Genomic DNA, 12,369 nt, shown 5'->3' on the forward strand with positions numbered 1-12,369 from the left:
GGAGACGGTGAACTCCACGCAGGTAGACGAGAAAGAAATTTGGGGGATGTGCGGTCAAGGTCAAATAACGTCAGAACTCCAGAACAAAGAAAGAACCTGTTTTACCAATTAGAAAACGCGTCGGCAGATTTCCAGAACCGGTTTTTCCAAGGTCAACTAGAACGCAAGAATAGAGGAATAGTATGCAACGCCGTAGGGCAGGGGAGGGACTGAACCAGACACCAAATGATGTCTGGGACTGAGCGGTCAAGGTCAAAGCAATGAAGCTATGCTTCCCTTGTAGAACCGGTTCCCGTCACCAATTAATATTCCGCTCAGGGTTGCCCCAAGGCAGAGGATGCTGTAGCGCAGGTTTTAGGGTAGAACACTTACATGTCAAAACAGGTTTCTGTCAAAGTGGCCCAAGGTTACCGAGAACACAAGAAAAAAGGATTTTGGGATACACATTTAGATTGGAGCGAGAACTTTACTTTGAACATGGAGAACGAAGCGTAAGGGTATTTTATCTGTACTTGGAAGAAGGGAAAGCTATCTGGGAAGGCGCCTAAAGTTTTCACTATTTGCTTTTATCACGGGGTAACGAACCTAGGACCCTTTGATTATTGATTTAGTTAGTAAATTTATGTTTATTTTTACCAACCTTTGACTTTATGTCAAATATTTTACAAGTTTTTTTTTGTATTTTTACTCAAATAACACAATTTCAACTATTCAGGCAACATTTTTTATTTTCTTTTAGACTCGCAGACATTTTTTTCAACTTTTAACTTATTATTTTACAAGTTCATGCTTATTTTTACCAAAATAACGCAATTTCATCTATTCAGGAAACATTTTTTATTATGTTTTAGACTCACAGATATTTTTTAAACTTTTAACTTATTATTTTAAAAGTTTATGTTTAATTTTACCAAAATAACGCAATATCATCTATTCAGGAAAATTTTTTATTATGTATTAGACTCACAGACAAATTTTTTCAACTTTTAACTTATTATTTTACAAGTTTAGACCTATTTTTACTCAAATAACAAAATTTCATCTATTTAGGCAACATTTATTATTATATTTTAGACTCACAAAGAAATTTTTCAACTTTTAATTTATTATTTTAGAAGTTTATGTACCTAAAGTTTTCACTATTTACTTTTATCACTGGGTGTTGAACCTCGGGCAATTTGATTATTGGTTTATAACCAACAGGATGTTTGTTTAACCAGTGAATCTCTGTTACTGTGTGATTTTTAATATAATATTGAGTTTCTTTTTACTAAACTTTGACTTTATGTCAAACATTTTCCCAGCTTATCCTTATTTTTACTCAAATAACACGATTTGAACGTGTTTCTTATTACATTTCGACGCACAAAGTGTGTCTTGTCAAGTTTTGTCTATTTATTTTACAAGTTTATACATATTTTTACTCAAATAACACAATTTAACACATTCAGGAAAGATCTTTTATTATATTTTGGACGCACAAAAGGTGTTTCCTCAAGTTTTAATTTTATTTTACAAGTGTTTGAATTATTTTCTATTTATTGCGTTTTGTATCCAACATTCACTAATTTTTAATTTAGAGTTTTGTTTTTTATTTAAATCTTTTCAAAAACTCTGAAGAGAAAGTTGTTTTGGCTAAAGATTATTTTATAGTTTACGGTTTTCAGATTTTTACTATGCTATTTTTAGTTTTGTATTTCTATAATTTCTAATGTTATCCTCCCAGCTAGATCCAAGGGATCCGCTGACCAATGACAGGTGTGGTCCTATATTCATATTGGAGGTTAGGCGTAGAGCTGACAACTCTGCACTGTAAAAAGACATGTCAATAAGCAGCAATATGATGCCATGGATGTTCCCAAAGTAAAATATTCCAGAGGTAAAATAGTCCCCCATTCGGATCTCCGGGTTGGGACTACTTTGGGAGGTCCCTGGACTAAGGATAAGATCTACATTAGGAATAAGGATATTAAATTAGGCACCTGGAATGTTCTGAGCCTTTACCGGCCTGGGGCTTTTCAGTGTACAGTTAATGAGATAGTAAAGTATAAATTAGATGTAGTAGCTCTACAGGAAGTTAGGTGGCCAGGAGAAGGGAATTGCAAGAAAAAGTAAGCCATGGTTTGATAATGAATGTCATAATCTAATAGAAATAAGAAATCAGGCTAGACTTAGGTGGTTAAATAACTCTGATGATACAAATCTAAGCAATTATAATAGAATAAAGCAAGAAGTTAACCGCACGTTTAGACGTAAAAAAAGAGATTACTTGCAAAGCAAAATTAATGAAATTGAAACAAACAGCAAAAACAAAAATATCAGAGATTTATATAAAGGTGTAAACGAATTTAGAAAGGGATGGCAACCTAAAGTAAACTTGATAAAAGATAAAAATGGTGATTTTCTAGCTGACCAAGCAATATTCTAAATAGATGGAAGAACTATTTTAATGAATTTTTAAATGTTGATGTAGGAGATAAATCAGAAGTAAGTGAAGTACACACAGCAGAACCTTTAGTTCCAGAACCTAACTTGACTGAAGTTAAATATGCTATTAAAAGGCTAAAGAATAACAAAGCACCTGGCATAGATTTAATACCAGCTGAGTTAATTAAATATGGTTGAAATTCATTAATATGTCAAATTCAAAAATTAATTTGTTTAATATGGAATAACGAAGAAATCCCTCAACAGTGGAAAGAATCCATAATTGTTCCCGTATTTAAAAAGGTGATAAAATGAACTGCAATAATTACCGTGGAATTTCTCTACTCTCCACAACATATAAAATATTATCTAACATTCTTTTAACAAGACTAACCCCATATGCTAATGAAATTATAGGTGATTATGAATGTGGATTTAAACGTAACAGATCAACTACAGATCAAATTTTTAACATCAGACAGACACTTGAAAAAAAGTGGGAATATAATCAAAATGTCCTTCAGCTATTCATTGATTTCAAAAAAGCATATGATTTGGTCAAAAGAGATAAATTATATAATATATTAGTAGAGTTTGGAATACCTAAGAAGCTTGTTAATATGATAAAAGTATGCACCAGTGAAACAGAAAGTAAAATTCGTGTCTGACAAATTTACAATTCATGATGGGTTAAAACAAGGAGATGCATTATCTCCATTGCTCTTATTTTTGCCTTAGAACATGCTATTAGGAAGGTAAAAGAAACTAAAGAAGGACTAGAATTAAATGGTGTGACTCAGTTGTTAGCATGTGCAGATGATGTAGACTTATTAGGGGATGATATAAATACAATTAAGAATAATGCTAAAATATTTTTCAAAACAGCTAAAGAGATAGGTTTGGAAGTTAACAAAGAGAAAACTAAATATATGCTTACAGGCCGAAACCAAGTGTTAGGTAATAATCAAAATCTAATTATTGATAACAACTCGTTTGAACCAGTTTCCAAATTCAAATACTTAGGAGTAATATTAACAAATGAAAATTATATTAAAGAGGAAATAAAAAGTAGGCTTAATTCAGGAAATGCATGTTACTTCTCTCTTCATAACTTTTGTCTTCTCGTTTAATATCTAAGAAATTAAAAGTTAAAATATACAAAACAGTAATTTTGCCTGTAGTATTATATGGATGTGAAACTTGGTCCCTTACATTGAAAGAGGAACATAAATTGAGAGTATTTGAAAATAAGATCCTCAGGAAAATACAGCATGAGCACAAAAACACTCCCTGGTTTTGAAAGGGTATAACTTTAATACCAAAAGTAGTATTTTACAGAAATGTTCACAGTAGTTGTAAAAACTCATAAAGTTTTCGTGGTGTTCATTGGAATTACAAATGCTCAATGTGCGCGCCACCTGTTACGTGGGAAACATCGAGACGATAATCCAGCTCCAACCACACCTTCCCAAGCATATCCGGTGTGATGAAGTTGACAGCTGTACTGATGCGTTCCTGAAGATGATTCAAGGTTGTGGGTAGTGGAGGTACATAGACCTGGTCCTTCACGAACCCCCAAAAGAAAAAAGTTACAAACTGTCATGTCCGGTGACCGTGGGGGCCACTTGCATAGATTTTGATCATTGGGTCCAGCTCGTCCTATCCAACGGTGTGGGAGGTTGTCATTCAGAAAGCTTCATGATGCCAGTGTGGGGGCGCTCCATTTTGTTGTAGAATGTAGTCACCTCTCTCTGCAGTAAGTTGAGGAATTAACCAGTCACGTAGCGTTGTTAAGTAGCTTTCACCTGTGATTGTTGGCCCCTCAAAGAAGAACGGACCGTACACTCGACGCTCTGACACTGCACAAAAAACATTCACCTTGGGTGAGTCACGTTCCACATCAAGAGTGACATGCGGATGCTCGCTTCCCCAGATCCTAACATTATTCCTGTTCACTTTTCCACTCAAGTGAAAGGGTTCTATATATTTTGGAGATGATGCGATGAGCACCACTCTCCACCTTTTCATCTCAGGTACCCAATATTAATGAGGCTTAGTGAATTCTAGAGCCTATTTATGCAGGAAGGAGGGCTTGAAAATTTCGATCTCAAATAACCCATGACTATCTGTCAGAGTATTTTAAGGATATTTTATATTTAATACGTATGTGCCACTAGAATATCAAAACTTACTTAATTTTTATGTCTGTAACGCTGTTATTGTATATTTAGCTAATGCTTACTGGATAAAGTACAGGAAAAGTTTAACATTTCGACTATTTGCCCTTATACGAGGCCAAATTACGTATTACTGTAACTAAAATAATTATGTCTCTGAGGACTGAAGTTGAAATACCTTTACCGAAGGGTCCATAACTGAACGCTTACCAGGGCCTCCCCCATGGCGCAGTGGTAGCGTCATTGTCTTGTAATCAAGGGTTTCCGGGTTTGATACCCGGTGGAAGCACAAGTGGTTCGGATCCCACTTTAAACTGTAGGTCCAGTCCCGGTTAGCCTTACTGTTCATAAAGTGGACTTAAAACAGCAACTGAACGCTTACCAACATTGTTTTTTCCCTTAAATATAACCATCTATCAATATATTGACAATTCACAGGACAAGACGAAGTTCACAGACGGCTTCGGGGACCTAGGTCCACTTTCACATCAGACAAGATACCTCTATGCTACAAGAATAATTTAGCCTTATAGCCTTTTTCAAGTATTACTGTGATTTTTGGGTGCATCGACATTTGGGTTATTTCCAGAGGTCGGAAGTAGTGCGCTACTTGTAGCGGCGCTACTGTAGCTAGCTACAAAATTTGTAGCTGTAGCTGTAGCGGCGCTACATTTTATAAATTGTAGCTGTAGCTGTAGCGTCGCTACAAAATTCTTGTAGTTTGTAGCGAAAATCACCTCGCTACCGCTACTTTTCTTGTTGGAGTTTTGAGGTAAATGTTTACGTGGCAACAGTGTTTACCAGAGAAGAAGAAGAAGAAAGGTTGCCATGCAACTGTGTAGCGCGTTAACTTTGTTGTTTGTTCCTAAAGGAAAAAGTATAAATACCTTCGTATTTGGTCTCTCGATCTCATTTGTATTTTGTTTGTTAGAAGTAGTGGAAGCTCGTGAGCCCGTTAATTTTGTGCGTCGCCTTTGTTTTATAGTACCACGTGTTTTAATAATGAGTGATATCGACAGCGACGATTGTGGAAGCAAACCACGCGAGAAGTTGCCATGGGAAGAATACAATAAGTTTTTTACTTTCAAGAGGACAGGGAAAAATGGAAATTACATTGTAAGCTGTAATCTTTGCTGCATAGGAAACGAATTGTCGGTGACGAAGACCAGCACATACAATATGAAAATTCACTTACAGGTAAGTGTAAAATTAAAGGATATAATAATAATGAAAGGGGAGATATAAACTCGGTCACATGTTTCATTACAATTTCTTGAAAGTGTGTAAATGTAGAAATAATGCAATTACATGCCACGTTGTTTACCTGCCAGTTGGTAACCATTAACATTTATCATACAATTGTACATTTTACACAGTTTTTCTCCTGTGTGCTATTTGGACAGTCTTTCGAACAAAGGCATGTAGATAGTGCTCAGAAGGATTAATTGAAGCATGCGAAAGTTTCCGAAATAAGTTTTTAAAATTGTGCAGAACGTGCACCTAGTTTTAGTCGAAGAAACCTCCAACTGTGCGCCAATTTCGTACTGGAAAGTAATTTCCAAAGTTTCCGTGCCCATAAAATTGAGGTGTGTGTGTTAACCTCAACTTTGAAACATTCGCCCGTAAATAGCAAGACCCGAATACAAAGTTCGGTATTATCTAACCTTCTTGCTTGGCCGAATCATTTTCTCATGAATATAGTAATATTTTGGGCCTAATCTGCCGTTTTGCAAATTGTCCAACGTACTGTTATTTCAACCCTTTTGGAAGAGCAAAAAATATTGTAGACGAAATGTTTGTTGCTTGGAATTTTGATCGACGTCTTCAATCGAAGTAATTTTTTCCCCCGCTTAAATAAGAATTTTCAAAGGGATTGCAGAGAATTTCACAGTGCGAAAATTGAAATTTAGAGTTATAATGAATTTAATACCTTTTTCACTAATCAGGAGCTACTGCAATGTGGAGTTCTTAAGTCAGTGTGGTGTTCATTGTCATTTAATATCATGCACGTGTGATATGACCACAAAAGACATAACAAAATGGAAGTGACTATTTTCACCAGGTGGTGGCAATAGCATACGAGGCTATTTTCACCAACAAATGTAAATACTTGACCATAGCATTGTATTTGGCGCAAGTTTCTTTTGTTATGTTGCGATTTCATCATGCTACGAATGCAATTTTTATATGCTTAGATTTAAGTCTGTTAACACATACTGCGGAGTTTTAGTGATTACTTAAATATGTGTGCTTTCATAGTTATGTTAGGTGGGCCAGGTTTGGTTTTCTTAGCATTAAAATAAAGTCCCTAAATGCATTCTACTAAACTTCCGATTTACTTCTACTAGTCTACAATACTTAAGTTGCTTCACAATGGAAAATGCATTGTCCGTGGGAAGCACGCATGCTCGCCTAAGGTAATTTTTAAGTGTTTTTTTCAACATTTATAACTTTTACCGAAATCCAACAAAGGTTCAAATTTTGTGTGATAATAATTGCCAAAATTCTACGATTAGTCTTACTGCTAGGATAATTTGAAAAAACAACAAAAAATCATAAAATAATCTAAACCGTTACCCACATCCATGTTTGATACCCAGTGGAGGTACATTGTAGTTCAGATTTTAAAATGTAGGCCCACTCCCGATTAGCCAAACTGTGCATAAAGTGGACTTAAAATCTCATTGGGCAGTAGTACTTAAGTTACTGCTAAGGAGTTAATTTAAAGTAAAATTGGTGCAACTACTACTGTCACAAAGTAGTGAGAATAGCAGAAAGTGTTAAGACCAGAAATCACATGATCTGGTGTTGGGAAGTATTTACAAATAATTTTAATGCTGGAAGTGACCTGCCTAACCTAACAATGAAAGTACAAGGAATGCAATGCCCCTTTCATACTACATCATGTGACATATTAGCAGTACCAATTCATATTAGAACACCTTGTGATATTTTTCAAACTTCATAGTGTGAAGAAAAATTACTTGTTGTCCATACGAAAATAAATGCACACCGACATAAGTTTCTTACACATCAACAATTAAGGAATGCCCGCATACATGTAGTAGGCCAGGTTGGAGATCATACACATGAGAATTTAAATTCTCGTGAAAATACCTCCAAAGCTAGCTTCACCACCTGGTGAAAATAGTTACTCCATAAAAAATAAAAAAAATGTATAGAGAATAACTTTTTTGTATTGAAAATGTTGAGACTGTGAGTAAAGTGTACAGATAGGTATCCGAGTAGCCATAGCCTGGAATGATGTTGGAAGTGACATTTTCTCATTATCTGATTTCACAAACTTGGAGACATTTGCATTACTTTATGAATCTGGGGTCCTGGATTTTCATCGTGGAATAAGGTGTTTTGACATGTTATGAAAGAGTAGAGCTGTAGAAGGTGTGAATCAAAATTCTTGACCCTCGTCCTGCCACCCCCCCCCCTCCCCACAAGGGTTGGAAATGAATAAAAAAATTATTAGTTATTATTCTTATTCACAGCTTTCATTCTTTCTAGTGTAATTAAACACTTATTTCAAAATTTTACATACTGCTTTGATATGGAATTCATAGCTAGACAAAAAATGAAACTGACTAATCAGTTTCTTCAGTGCATTCTTCAAATTTCAGTTCCGTTATTAAATGGAATGTGTGCACATTCATAGAGCTAGAATATATCCATACAGATATCCTCTAGTGTTCAAACCCAGTAAAACTTGACGTTAACGTAAAAACAAACATAACATTTATGTTACCACTTTGCCATTGGGTAAGCACTAAGGCTGAGCCAATATCACTTGGATGCTTGGGAATTGCAATGATAAAAGCTTTTTGAAATATTGATTGATATCAGAAATTATACTGCTCTAATTATTTGCATAAATTTACCAAAGTTTTTGCTTTAAAATATTCATGAATATTTTATGTTATGCTAATACAAAATTCAATATTTTTGCACATAAATCGGGCACGACTTCCAATTTTGCATAATTCCCAGGATAATTAGCCTCTGCGAAAGTGTTTTGTGCCATTTATGTGGATCCTGCATACAATCAAACAACAAAAAAGTATCTGCCAGTATTGATAAATAGAAAAGATGCTTTCTGATACAGATACCACTTGTATCAGCTCAGCCCTAGTAGGCACACACATGAGGCAAAAACAAATTAATTCCTAGAAGCAATACCCAATGTCTTCTCTCATGACATGCTATTCACATTAAGGGAAGTGTTTTCCCACAAACACTAGGGACCAAAATTGTATATATTGTTTCCATTGCAGAATTATTTATCTCAAGACAACTTCACGTCTTTCGTTTCTGAGGTAACATGGGAGAAAGTTGCCATGGAATTCCACAGTATTTATGCATGACAGTCTCGGCAAGTTTTATTCTTATTAGAACCTTATAAATGGTCCCGTGGCATTTTACTGTATGGTAACATGTGCAAGATTTCCTGTGATTATTTTAAATCCCAAGTATTTTGTAAGAAGTTCAAAATTTCAGAGATTAAATCTTGTTACTGTATCACTGCACTTTCATTTGTGCACCTATAGTCATAATGTTTTTTTCTTTAGAGAAAACACGAGCAGAAGTTGGGAGAGTTGAATAAATCCATCGAATCAAGCAGAAAGAGAAAAAGAGAGATCTGCGATAGCAACCAACGGCAGAAGCAGTTAAAATTAAGCAGCCTCAAAGATGGAAGATTCTCTTTTTCAGGTGAGTTATTTGTGAGAGCATATTGATGTTTGGGATTTCTATTTTGGTTTTCATCGTTCTTATACCACTCATGAGTGAACTGTGACTGTGATGAATGGAGAGAATGAAAGAGACAGTCACATCCATACTTTACCCACGATCCAAACCAATTGATGAAGGACAGTGGCTACTCACCGGAAATTCTGGGAATTATGTGGAATTTTGGATTCATTGGAATCGCACACTCTTCATATTGTTAATATTTTTATTGAGGGGCGGTAGTATGTAAGGTTGGAATAGAGAAAACCTCTGCTTGCATCCTTGAATTTTTGGAAGGTTTGCCTTGAAAACCGGGAATTATACTTGAATTTTTTCATGGTCTTAGAGTGGCCACCCTGTGAAGTAACATGCTAATGCTAGCAAATCCACCATAGGGACTGGCAATTTCATAATTTTCATTTTACAATTCTTTTGTCTTCAACCATGGGCAGTGCGAGGGGGTGCTTGCGTGCCCCTTAATTTTCTTCTGCATCCCCTACGTTCAACTGAAAACCCTAACTGTTAGAGTGTATATTATGTCATGTCACATTGAGCACCGAATGTCAGGTACTGAATGAAGTAAGACCATTATTATTGTATGCAACGGGCAAGCACGTAAAGAGATGCAGCGGCAGCCTCTATAAAGATCAGCGGCAGATTTTTTTCTTCAGTCAGCATTGTTGTTATGATTGTTTTCTTCCTTTGTTTCATTAAGTGCTCTGTATGCGGTTTTCAATAATCGCCTATAGCAGAGATTCCCAAACTTTTTTTGTTTCACGGCACCCTTAGTGTTTCAAAATTTTTCCGAGGTGCCCAAGTCAGAATGTAGGCCTATCTAACACTTGCAACGCTCAGTTAGTGTGGTTAGGTTGCTTGCCTCAAGTAAAAAAAATAAGCACATACATTGGAGTGTCATTTCACTAAAATAGAACATTTCGCGGTGCGCCTGTAAGCCATCCAGTGTGCCGCAGTGAACTGTTTGGTAACCACTGCCCTATAGCTTGGTGTGAGTTATGTTTTTTTAATTTTTTTTTATTGTTGATAAATGGTTTATTTTTCACCTACTTGTTCTTCCTCTTACTGGAGCAAAAATTGCAGCTGCTTTCAAGGTATCACCAAGTCGTGCTCAGGAAGTTATTTAAGCAAGTTGTAATGTGAAGGGTAGTTTTCTTGTTAATACATTCTATGTATTTGTTCCACATTACAAGTCTAGTAAACGTACCATTTCAGGCTTTTTCAGAAACTGTTACGAAGAGGCCCAATGTTCACGAAAATATTTTGGAATAAGTTATTGGGGATGGGATTTTATCCTGAAGTGGCAGACGGAAGGTACAATGTACTATGCACTCGTATTTTGTAACTCCACTGGTTACATTAAAAAGGTTCAAGAATTGTGTTTTTAAAGGTCAGGATAATTTCATTTTGTATTTCACTACATAGTTCAATGAGACTGCAACGTGTATCTGAATGTTTACACTGTGTGACAAATTTCTTGGAGTATAAGTATCATCATGGACGTCCAGGGGGAGTGCAAGCTGGGGGGAGGGGGGCACAGCTTCTCGTGAAAATGGATGTCAATCTAAAGATATATAATTTCATTTCAGTCAGTAATTTGTTAATCAGTGGAGGCGATTAGGGGTGTAGTTGCCCCCCACTTTTCGCTATTTATGCTAGTTACTATGCTAAACCTTATCTACCAAGAGAAAGTAAACTGTTCTTGTCACACACACACCCCCCCTTTATTTTTGAAAGATTGCATGCATGTTAGTTGAATACTGATAATTACAATTATATATTGAAACTTTTAATTAATTCTTAATCTTTCATGGCATTAATCAAATTTCATATCCTTTCATTTGTAGGGGAAAATCAAGAGAGTATAGACAATAAGTTGCTTGAGTGGATAGTAGATGGGTTGCATCCATTCTCTGAGGTGGACAGACCATCGTTCAATGACTTATGGCAGTCTTTAACAAAGAAGAAGTTGATGTGCTCTGCGACCTTAAAGAAAAAGTTGGGGGAGCAATATGAAAGAATGAAATCTTCAATGTTAGACGAATTTGAAAAGGTCAGTTTTGTCTCAGCCACAGCAGATTGTTGGACTGCACATCATAGGTCCTTCTTAGGCGTAACCTGCCACTGGTTGGATCCACTGTCTCTAGAGAGGAAATCTGCTGCTCTTGCATGTCGGCATCTCATAGGAAGCCATACTTACGATGTTTTGGCAAAAGAGCTGCAGGACATATTTATCAGGTACCACATTCATAATAAAGTAGTGGGTGTGGTGACTGATAATGGATCAAACTTCGTGAAAGCCTTCAAGGAGTTTTCTGCAAGTGAGCCGGAGGACAGCCTAGAGTCGGATGTGGTGGAAGAAGAAATTACAGAAATTCTTGCCACAGGAGATTGCACTTTGCCACCACACATTCGCTGTGCAGCACACACTTTACATCTTGTTGCAGTGAAAGATTCAGAAAAGGCTGCATCATCAGATGCAAATTACAAAAGGCTCTTCCGAAGTGCCTTCGCTAAAGCACAGGCATTGTGGAATAAATCCAGGCAGTCTTCCCAGGTTGCTGACATAGTGAAAAAACAGCTTGGTGCATGTCTGATTGTACCAAATGCAACACGGTGGAATTCAGTGCATTCTGCTGTATTGGCACTATGTGAGCATTTTACAAAGCATGAGGAGAAAGTGCATGCAATTTCTGATGCAGTTGGCCTGTGCAGATTTTCTCCACTTGAGATTGAATTTTTGAAGGTAGGTCCGATATGATAAAATTACTTATGTAGTTGGCACTCATTTCATACTCTTAACTTATTCAGTCATTGCAAGCTGTACTTACAAACTGCTATAATATTCTTAATTTTTGCCTTCAATTATTGTAGTGTACTTTTTAAGATTCCAAAGTGCAGAATTTGCATAATATTTTTCTCATAAATTTTAAGTGATGCATACACTTATGTGCTGGAATCAGAAGAAATTATTAACGTACATTTTTATTGTGGAGATTAGAAACTGTTTGCT

The sequence above is a fragment of the Lepisma saccharinum genome, unplaced genomic scaffold (assembly GCF_977018435.1).
Source record: "Lepisma saccharinum unplaced genomic scaffold, izLepSacc3.1 HAP1_SCAFFOLD_188, whole genome shotgun sequence".
Classification (NCBI taxonomy): Eukaryota; Metazoa; Arthropoda; class Insecta; order Zygentoma; family Lepismatidae; genus Lepisma; species Lepisma saccharinum.